Here is a 12,603-nt window from a genome sequence, read left to right on the forward strand (position 1 = left end):
GTGCTATTTAACATTTTTATCAATGACCTGGAAGAAAACAAAATCATCACTGATAAAAGTTTCCGGTAACACAACAATTGGTCACTAATACTCAGCAATCCAGATTGCTCCGTAACCAGGTGCAAGCAACCAATGTGTGTTTTAATATGGCTAAATGTAAATGTATATATTTAGGAACAAAGAATGTAGGCCATGTTTAAGGATGGGGGGTCTGACCTGGAAAGCAGTGACTCAAAATAAGATTTAGAAGTCACAGTGGATAATCAGCAGAACATGAGATTTCAGTGTGACACTGCGGCCAAAAGGACTAATGCAATCATTGAATGCATACACACTGGAATCTCAAGAGAGCAATTATTTTACCTCTGTGTTTGGCACTGGTATTTGTCCACTGCTGGAGTACTGTGTCAAGTTCTGAAGGATTCAAGAACGATGTTGATAAATTAGCAAAGGTTTAGAGAAAAGACATGAGAATGATTAAAGGATTAGACTGGGATCTCAAATTCAATTTACCTTAGGGCCAGTGCCAGTCCTCAAATCCTCCCAGCGGACCAATAATGTCACTCATGCCGCACAGAACCCACCCCCCCAAAACTCCGCCCTGCACCTGCCTAAGGCTCTGGGAGGGAGTTTGGGTGGGGAAAGGAGGTCTGGGGTAGGGAATTGGGGTGCAGGCTCTGGGAGGGAGTTTGGATGGCGGAGGGGGTCTGGGGTGCAGGCTCTGAGATGGCGTTTGGGTGCTGGGTGCAGGCTCTGGGCTGGGGCAGGGATGCAGGAGGAGAGGGTGAGGTTGCAGGCTCTGGGAGGGAGTTTGGGGGAAGGAGGAGGGGTGTGGGAAGGGGGTGAGGGGTGTGGGCGCTGAGAGAGAGTTTGGGGGGCAGGAGGAAGGGTTTGGGAAGGGGGGGTGCAGGCTCTGGGGGGGAGCCCCTAGGCAGGGCAAGCTGGGGGGCCGCTGCATGCTGCTACTCCCAGGCACTGCCCCCACAGCTTTCCATTGGCCGCAGGGGCTCTCAGGGCAGAGGCAGCACGTGGAGGCACAGCCCCACGCCGGGGCTGCAGGGAGGGGCCAGCAGCCACGTGGAGCAAGCGTGCAGGAAGCTGTTCAGCTCCGCTGCACTGCCGGTGGTGGGCAGGGCCCCAGACAGTTTTAACTCACCCAGGGGACGCGTGGCAGGGGAAGCACCCAGGAGCAGCAGACGGGGCCAAGGGAGAGACCCGGCCCCAAAATTGCTGGAGCCCCGTGGGCCACATTGGGGAGGTTCTGGACCACAGATGGCCCGCAGACCGGGACTTTGAGACCCCTGGATTAGACAATGTGTCTTATAGTGATAGACTCAAGGAGCTTCATCTATTTAGCTTAAAGAAAAAAAAAACGAACATTAAGGGGTGACTGGATTACTGGCTAAATACCTACATGGGGAACAAATATTTGATAACGTCCCCTCAATCTAGCAGAGAAAGGTATAACGTAGTCCAATGGCTGGAAGTTAGACGAATTCAGACAGGAAATAAGGTGTAATTTAACAGTCAGAGTAATTAACCATTGCAACCATTGACCAACAGTCATGGTGGATGCACCCTCACTGGCAATTTTTAAATCAGGAGTGGATGTTTTTTCTAAAGGATCTGCTCTAGGAACTATTGTGAGAAAGTTCCATGGCCTGTGTAACAAAAGGTCAGGCAAGTAGATCACAATGGTCCCTTCTGGCCTTGGAATCTATGCCTCACTGCGATTGGGAGAAGGCCATGTATTTTTTTGGGAAGGGGGTTATTGTTGGTTTTTGGAAGGGGGCAGGTGTTTGTTTCTTCCCTCTACCCCATATTTTATTCTTTTAATGGAGCTCTTTACACTATAACGGACTTCATTCTGTAAGAGTTTTCATTGAATAGGAGAGATCTAATTTGCTTCTCAAAGAGGTTTGCTGACATGTTTATAGTAATGGATATTCTAGATTTTCCAGTGTCTTGTTTTCTCTGCATCTGACTTTTAAGCTATAAGCATCTTATGGTAGGAAGAGTATTTGTGTGCATTACACAGCACTGAATACAGAGCCTGCCCTTATCACAGAAATAATGCACAATAATCTTAGGTTTTGTGTATATGTATACATTTTCCTCAGCATGAAATTCTCTCTTTTGGGGAGTCAAGAGTTTTAAGAAATGGTCAGTGAAGACTTTAGCCTTTATTGAGGAATTTCGCATACAAAATAGGGTCTATGCAAGGTTTCCACACCAATTCACTCCTGTGGTGCAGACAGAATATCCAGCAGATGGAAAACTTCTTGTGCACTGCAAAGGGGGCTCCACCCTGGTCCTGAATAGGCCACTGTGAAGGGGGCCACTGAGTGGCAGACCAAGGAGGGTAACAGACACGAATTTAGGCCCCAATCCTGCAAAGACTTATGCACGTTCTTAACTTCATGCATTGTGATTACTCCAACTGAAGACCTTACGCAGATCAAGCAGCCCAAAACCCTCATCCTGGGCACATCAAGGTGTTGTGATGTAGCCCTGAAACATCTCTGCAGATTGGAGGATTCAGTTCCCCCAAACCCTGTGGAATTCCCTAAACAAAGAAGCATTACTTGAGGTTTTGTGATGAGTGGTGAATTTCACCTCATAGGAAGAGATCCTATTTTAACAGAAGCAGCCTTGTCATCTAGCACTGGGTGAAAGCCAAGAGAACAGTACCAAGACCTCACAGGTGCAAGAATGATAGCATTGTCTGTGTCCTGAATTTTTCCGTAAACCAACGTGTAATAAGTCCATTTTTTTTTGTTCTTTCATCTTTCCATCATTTTATAAAGGTGACCAATATTCATTCTGCAACATACCACCATTGCCTTTATCTCCATTGCAGCTGGGCCTCCGAGAACAAAAACAGGAAACAGCTGGTCACAGCGAAAGTGCTGAGAGAAATAAATGTTTTCAAAATTCAAAAATAAAGCAATCACCTGCAATGGCTGGATTTACAATCTTTCCAAACCAGAGTCAGAAATACACTGGACAAACTGAAGTAAATCTGAAAGCTTGAAAGCTTTTAGCTCTGAAATCTGCTAAACATGAAAGGTTAATTTACTTTATTGCTCAAGGGAAGCAATCATATTGTTAAATTCTGTCTCCAACTTGCTGATAAATCAGGATACAATTCTGGACTGTTAAAGACCAAGAAAAGTCACATATTGCTATATTTAGGTATTAATCTTGTGCAATATTAAACTTACAGTTTTTCTTTCTACATTATTTTGATTTAAATACTGGGGTGATACCATCTGCACTCAAATATTAGTTATATAATAGAAATGCAGCACATACTCCCTATGTTAGAGAAGAAAACTGATCACAGTTTTCAGCCTTACTACCAAAGTAACTGTTTATCATTTGAAATAAATATGGAAGTTGTGTGTCCTTTTACACATGCAGTATATTTATATGAATGAAACTATAAGATACCCTTATAGTAAATACATTAAATATTAATTATTGTGACTGATTACTGCAGAATGCCATCTGCCTACCAGCAGTATTTGATTTTTTTCCTAGTTCGTCCGTAAAAAATCAGTTATGAACGAGTAAATATTTACTGTTTTACAGTAGCATTGTTACCATATGGTAGCACTGTCATGTTTAAAAGTGAATTTTTAAAAATATTTTCTTCCAGTAATTTTTGTTATCCAAATTAAACAAGGAAAAAACCTTCACCTTAAAAAAAATAAAATAAAACAAATAAATAAATAAACCCACAACATGCTTTAGGTTGTTGGATTATCCACTTCCCACCACATATACAACAAAAGCAGTTTTGTACTCAGTTCAAACTTGGCATGTAGCAAGGCCTCAGTGAGAAATACTGACTTCACAGATTGTGTTTTTAAAAACTGGATTTGAAAGTCTCATATTGCATATTCACAGTCCATCACTTTTCACTTAAAAAAAATACTGTGCTGGAGAGATTCATACATATAGGGCCTGATCCTACTAAATGGGACTTCTGCATATGAAAAGACTTCATTTCTGGAGCCATGATTACTGAAATACACAGCCGGGTTTATTTTAATGTAATAGGAGTTTCAAGTGAATGTGGAGTTGTACTCATATTGAAGTGTACACTGAAGCAAATATACTGAATATGTTTATGTAAATGTGCAACTGGTTTGTTTTTCCTTTTTTTAAAAAAAAATAAAAATAGTGACATGCAAAAAATTCTTACTGAAATGTTAAAATTGAAACTGTATACCTATAAAAGCCAGGAAATTCAAAGTTATGGTTTCAACACCCACAATAATTTATTACATAACACATGTATATTTAATGCTTTAATGTTATGATATACAGTAATGAACACAGTACACATGTGCAATAGATGAAAATTACAATTGCCTCTATTTTGTTTTGTGACACTAACAACAACTGTAACCAACAGAGGCACTCAACCTAAATCTTTTGATTTAAAATAGAGAAGGCTGGTGATACGTTTTCTACTAGAGGATCCCATCTTGGTTCAATAGAACCGATATGTTTAGGATATGCTGCAAAGCTCATCTATTTTCTCAAGCTTTTATTAATGGCAAGGGGTTGAGGGCTGTGCTGTAGGGGGTTCACATTATGGCCCTTATTTGGGCTAATACTATTTTAGTCTCAATTAGTTTGTGGGGGGGAAGATCTTTATATATTTTTGGATTTTTATCCTTGTACTTTGGGGTTTGTCTTTTTAATAGTTCCAAAAACACCTAGAGCTGTTAAATATAGGAGCTGGAGTGAGACACCATTATTATTTCACTGATAAACTCAGATTGTAAGCTCTCTGGGGCAGTGACCATCTTTTTGTTCTGTGTTTGTACAGTGCATACAGTGTGGTCCTAGTCCTTGACCGGGGCTTCCAAGTGCTCTGGTAATACAAATAAATAAAAATAAGAAACAATGAATATATGCAACTGAAGAACATTCTGTTACCGACAACTGGTAATGCAACAAGGTTTTACTAATTAAATATGTTAATCATCTGGGGTGATCCGTCCCATTAAGGGCAGTGGTGCCTAGGGGTCAGCCCACCATCACGTGACATGACCCTTAAAAATTTTGGCAGCCCTGATATACAAGGACCTAGGAAAAATTGGGAGAGCGGAAACAATCCTGGGAATAAAGAATGTTTTGGAGAGCTGGGGAGACTGCTGTCTGAAAGAGCAAGTTATTAAATCACCTGAACCACAACCTCAGCTCCAGGAGGAAGGCTCGGGGGAAAGTTCCTGTCAGACAAAAGTAGCTCAGAAGGCCGGTTCATAACAGAGTTGAGCAGTTACCACAAAGGCTGAGAAACCACCAGGAGTAGACATCTAAAGCAACAGACAGGTGAGAAGCAGCCTGGGAAATCAGATCTTCCAGAGAAGAAAACTACAGGGTATGACTGAGGAATGGTCTGCAGGTGAGGCACAGCAGGAAAGCATGCCACAGAAACAGTTAAGGGGTTGGGAGAGATTGCTGCTGACCACTTCATACAGGCCTGGAACCCAGAAGAGTGGGCGTAGGCCTCAGTTCCCCCTACCTCTCCCTTACATCAAAGGGGGGAAGCACTGAAGAGGCTTCAGGATTAAAGATGTCAGGAATAACTAGTCCCAGGGCCTGGCATAGAGGCCAATAGACTGTTTATTGACAACTGAGGAAAAAACACAATCAATGCACTCTTGAAAAATAAAGCTAAAACAAGGTCTTCAAAAAACTTACTGCTGCGAAAAAAGTCAGTTTGTTCAATTAGATCCAGAGCAAGTGATTGTGGAGGCTAAGTACAAAGAGTAAGGAAATCTTTAACAGATATAGAAAAGTTTTTTAAAGTGGTTATTAGCTATCAACTTACATGGCTATGGACATCCTATCATCAGTCTGAATATTAGGCATTCCCTCTACCATAGAGGAAAAGGATCTAGTGGATTTATCAATATTTGTGTGAATTTGAATGAAGATGAAAATATCATCCATACATATGTGTTATCAGGTACCAGCCAAGCAGGCCCTTCTACTAATGCTAGAATGACTGTGACTCTACTAAAATTGCAGGATTAAGAGAGGGAGGATCAAAAAGATGACATGTTGACTTTTGACTTAAATTTTTTAAATTTGTGTCCTGTTGTGCTTTTTAAGTATTATGAAAGTGAGCACTTGCACAATGTTTTATGCATAACGTAACAACTGTATGGTAAATGTTTTGTAGAGAGAGAGAATGACTTCTAAAATCAGAAGTTGCTGGTGAAGTTATTAGGTATATACAGATTAAGAAAACAATGAGCTATCAGTCCCAGAGAATGAATTTTTATGTTTCCAGACCCGTTTTATTGCTGGTATTCTCGATGAATGCTCAGCGCAGCCATGCCATCCTGAGTCATCATGATTGTGTCTGACTGCTGTATTGATGTGTTCAGCTTTACTCTGTGTTAATACTCTGATGGTTTTTCTAATCTCTTATACAGTATTGCACACCACCACTATGATTAATCCTGATTGTTCCTAACTGCTACACTATGCTCAGTTATTACGTGTTTTTCAATGTCAGTTCTGGCCTCCTGGAACTCGTCCGGGCAGACTGCGCGGACCCCACCCGTTTACCTCTTAACAGTTTCACGCCCTCTTGAATTCTCTCTTCAAAGTTCTTTTCAACTTTCCCTTTCGGTACTTGTTGACTATCGGTCTCGTGCCAGTATTTAGCCTTAGATGGAGTTTACCAGCAGTTTTGGGCTGCATTCCCAAGCAACCTGACTCCAAGACCACCCGGTCCCGGCTCGTACAAGCTGCTGGGTTATGGGTGGCCTACCTAGTGGGTGGAGCCTGGTGGTTGTAGTGACAGTTCAGGTAATGGCAAGCAAAGATCCAGGGATCCACTAGTTCAAGGCTGAAGCTGGAGTCAGGATCAGGAGCTAAGCCAAATGTCAGAACTGGAGTCAGAAGCCAAAACCTAAGCAGGAATCATAGTCAGATGTAACCAGGGGGTCAGAACCAGGAATCAAAAGTCAAAGTCTAAGCCAAAGGGTAAAGTGGAGTCTTAGTCAGGGATTTAGTCAGAGTCAGAACCAGGAGTCAAATCAGAATGGAGCAGATACAGGCTGATGCTAGAGCTAGAGCAGGAGCAGGGCTTGGAGCAAGGACTGGAAGTGAGAGCAGGGAAAGCACAGCTACAGGCATGGTATGCACTGAGCAGCCACCATATGACTGCTGCAAGGCTCAAGTAGAAGACTGCTGGTTCCCGTGCCCAATCAACAAGTAACAACCATTTGGAAGGAGCTCATTGAGAGCCAGCTGTGCCTGTGACCCTGATATCTTGATACTGAGTACCACCTTGTTGAAGGGAATGGATATGCATGAATGAACGTGAAACAGAATGAAGAGAAGGGTCTATATTTGTAATAACTAGACACTCTGGAGCCACATGTTCATATTCTAGTAAGAGGAACTCACCCTTTCACAGGTAAAGAAACTGAGCACCATGGAACATTAGGACCACAGTTTTCAAGGTATCCTCCATTCTTTTCTGTATAGACATTGATGATAGATGGCACTTTTTAAGAATAGGGATTTTCCTACATGTCCTTGCCTAAAATTTCCTAACAGCATGACATGTGCCCGTTGACTGCTATCTACCCCAAATATTTCAGTAGACCTGTAGGTGTATAATTTCTTCAGGGTTCTGAGATGCCTCGGAATTAAGTGTGTTAGATCAATGCAAAATATGATCTTGCTAAACTCACATATGTGACTCCAATTTCCAATATCTTGACTCTTGAGCAGATTTGTCAATATCTTGTCAATATCTTGACTCAGGCAGATTTTAGCCACAAATATTAAACAAATATTAAATAGCTTATCAGATCCTGTCCTTTTGACAGGCAGGTGAAGTGTTTAAAATTAAAAAGTTTGACAATAATTTAGAAAAACCTAATTTATGAAGATCTAAGATTAACTTTTTAATATGTTGAGAGGTGACATTCTCTAAAACAGAGCTCTGTACTTCTTCGTAGTTAAGGAATAACCACTAGAAGGAAGGACAGAAAAGCTGGAAAAACTGAAGGCATATTTTATTACTCCTGCCAAGACTCCCACACTATTGGCTCTAAATACATGAATGTGCTCAGAGCTAAAACTTTGTTAAAAATTTGGCCCAAAATCTTTTTGAAGCCAGGCCATTAAGCCACTACCACATAGAAGTGCAAACAAATTTATCGATAAACCTGATAGTGATAGAATTGACTATTTTATACAAACAGCATACAGTTTCTATATCTAAAGGCAAAACCATAAAAATGGAGTAACCCTGACCAAAGCAAATAGAAGTATACAGTTTCATTTGAACCAGTTCAATTTAATTTTTACAGCATTTGCCAAAGCGGAAACCTCATTCTGTGTCCATTTGGCTTCACTGTTGCTGGAGCTTTACTTCCCTCCCCCACTTAATTATGTTTGCTCATGAACCTATGCTTTAAAACATGTTTGAATATCTCAGATTCTGAATTTTATAAAAAGAATATCAATAACACCCCAAGTTTGAGACAATATAAAAGGAAAATTTTATCTATTCTTCAGTATTTTTGAACTTCAAAATATAAAACTTTCTTTTAAAATTTAGAAATACCCCCTCCCAGGTATGAGATATTTCTAAATGGTAACAGAAGGGTCAGAGGAGTAGAAGGGAAGAAAATTAATTTCCCGAAAATGGGAGGAATAGCACTTAGCAGATTTGCTTTATACCACATTGTCATGCAAATCCCTCCTCCAGACAGTAGGGAGGAAATTGTTATTTCAAAGTGTGAAAATACAGAAAAAAACCTAACCCACAACCATATATAAAGTAGAATAACTGTAAAGAATATATTTATAACAGGGGTCATGGTACACAGGCTTTAGCATAAATGTTACTGGTTTCGGGCCAAATTCTTCAGCCCCACCTGCAATCAGAAAAGACCTAAAATGGTGGAAATGCACGTGTGGGGCAACTGGGGGGGGTTAAAGGAAAAAAAAAGGGGCAGAACCATTCAGGGAGATTCCAATGCTCTGTGCAATATGAAGTCAAAATGGTAAAATGGTGGATCAGCAGAATGGCAGCGTGTGTGGACTCCCTAGTCACAACAGGGATCCACTCTCCCACAGCTTATATAGCGAGACTGCAGCAATCCATATCACCTTCTGCTCTATAGCCTGACTTAGTTGTGGCACAAGTGGCTCAGTGCAAGCTATTACATATGTGGCTGTTCCTCAACCCTGTACCTCATTCCCTGAGCATACATCCTATTTACTCTAGCTGTGCACTCTGATCAAGGATATAGTTGTTACTCAGAGCAGAGGTTCCCAAACTGTGGGTCGCAGCCCAAAGATGGGCTGTGACACAATCCAGGATGGTCCGCCATCAGTGGAGTCCGAAGGAGTCCAGCGTCCCTGGCAGGTGGTAAAAGCACCGGGCAGTGGGCCAGAAGAAGGGTACACCCCTGAGAGGCAACAGCTCCCAGGAAAGCTGGAGAGTTTGTGGCCATTCCCGTTGTGAGACGCTGCACCCCGCGATCCATGGCTGTCCAGCCCAGGGATTGGGGATTGGCAATGGGTGATCAGGACCATCAAGGCAAGGGCCGGGCCCAGCTAAGCACCTGCCTCTGCCCGGCACTGGTGGGCCCTCAGCCCTTCCCTCATTCCCCCGCAGGGGATGCCTGTGAGGCATGCTAGGGTGCTGAGTAGGTGACCAGCTCAAGGCACTCAGCGGGCTGCTGAGGCAGAGGGCGTCGGCAGGGGCTGGCTGTGGCACCTGCCTGACCCCTTTGCCCTCTCACAGGCCCTGCTTCCTGCTGAGGCAAGGAGCTGCGCATGCCCCCTGTGACCTCTCTCCCTGATGGACACGTGTTAATAGTGGGACACAGCACCTATTGCAGCTGTACAGGTGGTCCTCAGGGAAAACTGTTTGGGAACCTCTGTATTAGAGTACAGTTCAACTGCATACCATTCCACAGACAACTTCCTTACATTTTTATAATACAATGATATAAAAAGAACAAAAAAATCAAGGAGTACTTGTGACACCTTAGAGACTAACAAATTTATTTGAGCATAAGTTTTCGTGGGCTAAAACCCACTTCATCAGGTTTTAGCCCACGAAAGCCTATGCCCAAATAAATTTGTTAATCTCTAAGGTGTCACAAGTACTCCTTGGTTTTTTTGTGGATACAGACTAACATGGCTACCACTCTGAAACCTGTCACCATAAATAGAACAGTTACCTATCTTTCATAACTGTTGCTCATGTCCATTCTATGTTAGGTGTGTGCGAGCCGTGTGCACTACTGCCAGAGATTTTTCCCCTAGTGGGATCCATAGGGGCAGCTCCAGTGCACTCTGGAGTGCCATGCTCACCCATATATATGAGGCGCTGCCAGCCCCGCACCCTCTCAGTTCCTTCTTGCCATCAACTCCAACGGCAGGGACAGAGGGTGGGTAACGGAATGGACATGAGCAACATATTTCAAAGAACAGTTATAAAAGGCAGGTAACTGTGTTTTCTTCTTTGAGTACTTGCTTATGTCGATTCCATGTTAGGTGACTCACAAGCAGCATCCCTGGAGGTGGGCTCAGAGTTCACGGACATGCAGCTTGCAACACAGCTCTGCCGAAGCTGTCGTCATCTCTGGCCTGTTGGGTGATGGTGTAGTTTGATGCAAACATATGCACCAATGACCAAGTCATGGCCCTACAAATGTCCTGCATAGGACTATGAGCCAGGAAAGCTGCTGAGGATGCCTGCACTCTTGTGGAATGAGCCTTTACAATGGCCAGAGATGGGATCCCTGCTTGCTCGCAGCAGGCTCAGATACAGTCTGCGATCCAGAAGGAGATCCTCTGGGCCGACAGCGGAAGGCCCTTCATCCTATCCACTATCACAACAAAAAAGTGCATCAATTTGTGAAAGGGTCTTGTCCTGTCAATATAAAAGACTAGGACCCTTCTTACATCCAGAGAATGTGGACACTGCTCCTCTTCTGACTTGTGCGGTTTCGGTCAGAAGACTGGTAGAAAGATATCCTGTTTGATGTGAAATTGCGACACCATCTTGGGCAAAAAAGGCTGGGTGGGAACACAGCCAGACCTTGTCTTTGAAAAAGGTGGTTTAAGGGGGTTCAGAGGTTAATGCATGAAGCTCAGAAATCCTTCTTGCTGAAGTGATCGCCACCAGGAAAGCAGCCTTTCATGAGAGTACCAGAAGGGAGCATGATGCCAAAGGCTATAAGGGTGGCCCAAATAGCCCAGACAGAACCAGGTTCAAGTCCCAAGTCAGGATGGGGGCACAAACCTGCAGTTAGAGACTTTCCAGCCATTTGATAACTCTGCCCATCATTTTCTGTGCAAAGATCAACCTGCCATGGATCCAGAGATGGAATGCTGAAATTGCCACCAAGTCAACTTTTACAGAAGAAACAGGAGAAGTGTTTCCATTTGGCCAGGTAGGTTGCCCTCGAGGAGGGTTTTCTAGCAAGACCTGCTGCACCTGCTCAGAACCCGTTCTTTTGTCTGGATTCAGCCACACAGCAGCCATGCTGTCAGGGGTGGGCCTGCAAGGTTTGAATGGAGGAGCCTCCCTTGATCCTGTGAGATCAAGTCTGGTCTGAGGGAGAGAGTCCACTGGGCTGCAACAGCTAGGTCTAGGACAGGGGTGGGCAAACTTTTTGGGCCGAGGGCCACAACTGGATAGGGAAATTGTATGCAGGGCCAGGGTAGGGGGTTGGGATGTGGGAGCAGGTGTGGAGTGTGGGAGCGGGTGCGGTGTGCAGGAACAGGCTCAGGGCAAGGGATTGGGGCAGAAGAGGGGTACACGGTGTATGAGGGGACTCAGGGAAGGGGGTTGGTGCAGAAGGGGTGCGGAGTGCAGGAGGGGGCTCAGGCCAGGGGGTTGGGGTATAGGCGGGGTGCAGAAGGGGGCTCAGGGCAGGGGTTCAGACTGCGGGAGGGAGCTCAGGGCAGGAGGTTGGGGTGCAGGAGGGGTTCAGATTCCGGCCCAGCGCCGCTTACCTAAAGCGGTTCCAGGATGGCAGCGACACACACCGGAGCCAGGGCAGGCTCTCTGCCTGCCCTGGCCCCACGCTGTGCCGCTCCGGGAAGCGGCCGGAACCACGGCCCTGGGGGGTGGGGAGTACAGGGCGGGGAGTACAGGGCTTCCATTCCCGGCCAATGGGAGCTGGGGGGGGGCAGTGCCTGGAGGCAAGGGCAAAGCACAGAGCCCTCTGTGCCCCCGCCCCCCCAGGAATGTGGTGCCGGCCACTTCTGAGAGCGGCACAGGGCCTGCAGCGCCACAGGGGGCAATCCCATGGGCCGGATCCAAAGCCCCGACAGGCCAGATCCGGCCCGCGGGCCGTAGTTTGCCCACCCCTGGTCTAGGAGCATGCCAACCAATGTTGTGAGGCCATGCCAGGGCTATCAGAATGACCTTTGCCTTGTCCACTTGTATTTTCAGAACCACCTTGTGAATCTGAAGAATTTGTGGGAAAGCATACAGCAGAATGTCCGACCATGGACGAAGCAGGGGTTCTCAAACTGGGGTTCAGGACCCCCCAGGGGGTCGCGAGGTTATTACATGTGGGGTCGCGA

The 12,603-nt window shown here is 44.7% G+C and overlaps 1 protein-coding gene across 5 annotated transcripts in view; it reads right to left on the reverse strand.

Annotated features, from left to right (window-relative positions):
• The window catches only part of PLCE1 (phospholipase C epsilon 1), a 291,084-nt gene that overhangs the window by 261,285 nt on the left and 17,196 nt on the right, over positions 1–12,603 (reverse strand). The gene's annotated exons all lie outside the window — the stretch shown is intronic.

Source organism: Lepidochelys kempii, chromosome 7 (assembly GCF_965140265.1).
Source record: "Lepidochelys kempii isolate rLepKem1 chromosome 7, rLepKem1.hap2, whole genome shotgun sequence".
In the NCBI taxonomy this organism is placed as follows: domain Eukaryota; kingdom Metazoa; phylum Chordata; order Testudines; family Cheloniidae; genus Lepidochelys; species Lepidochelys kempii.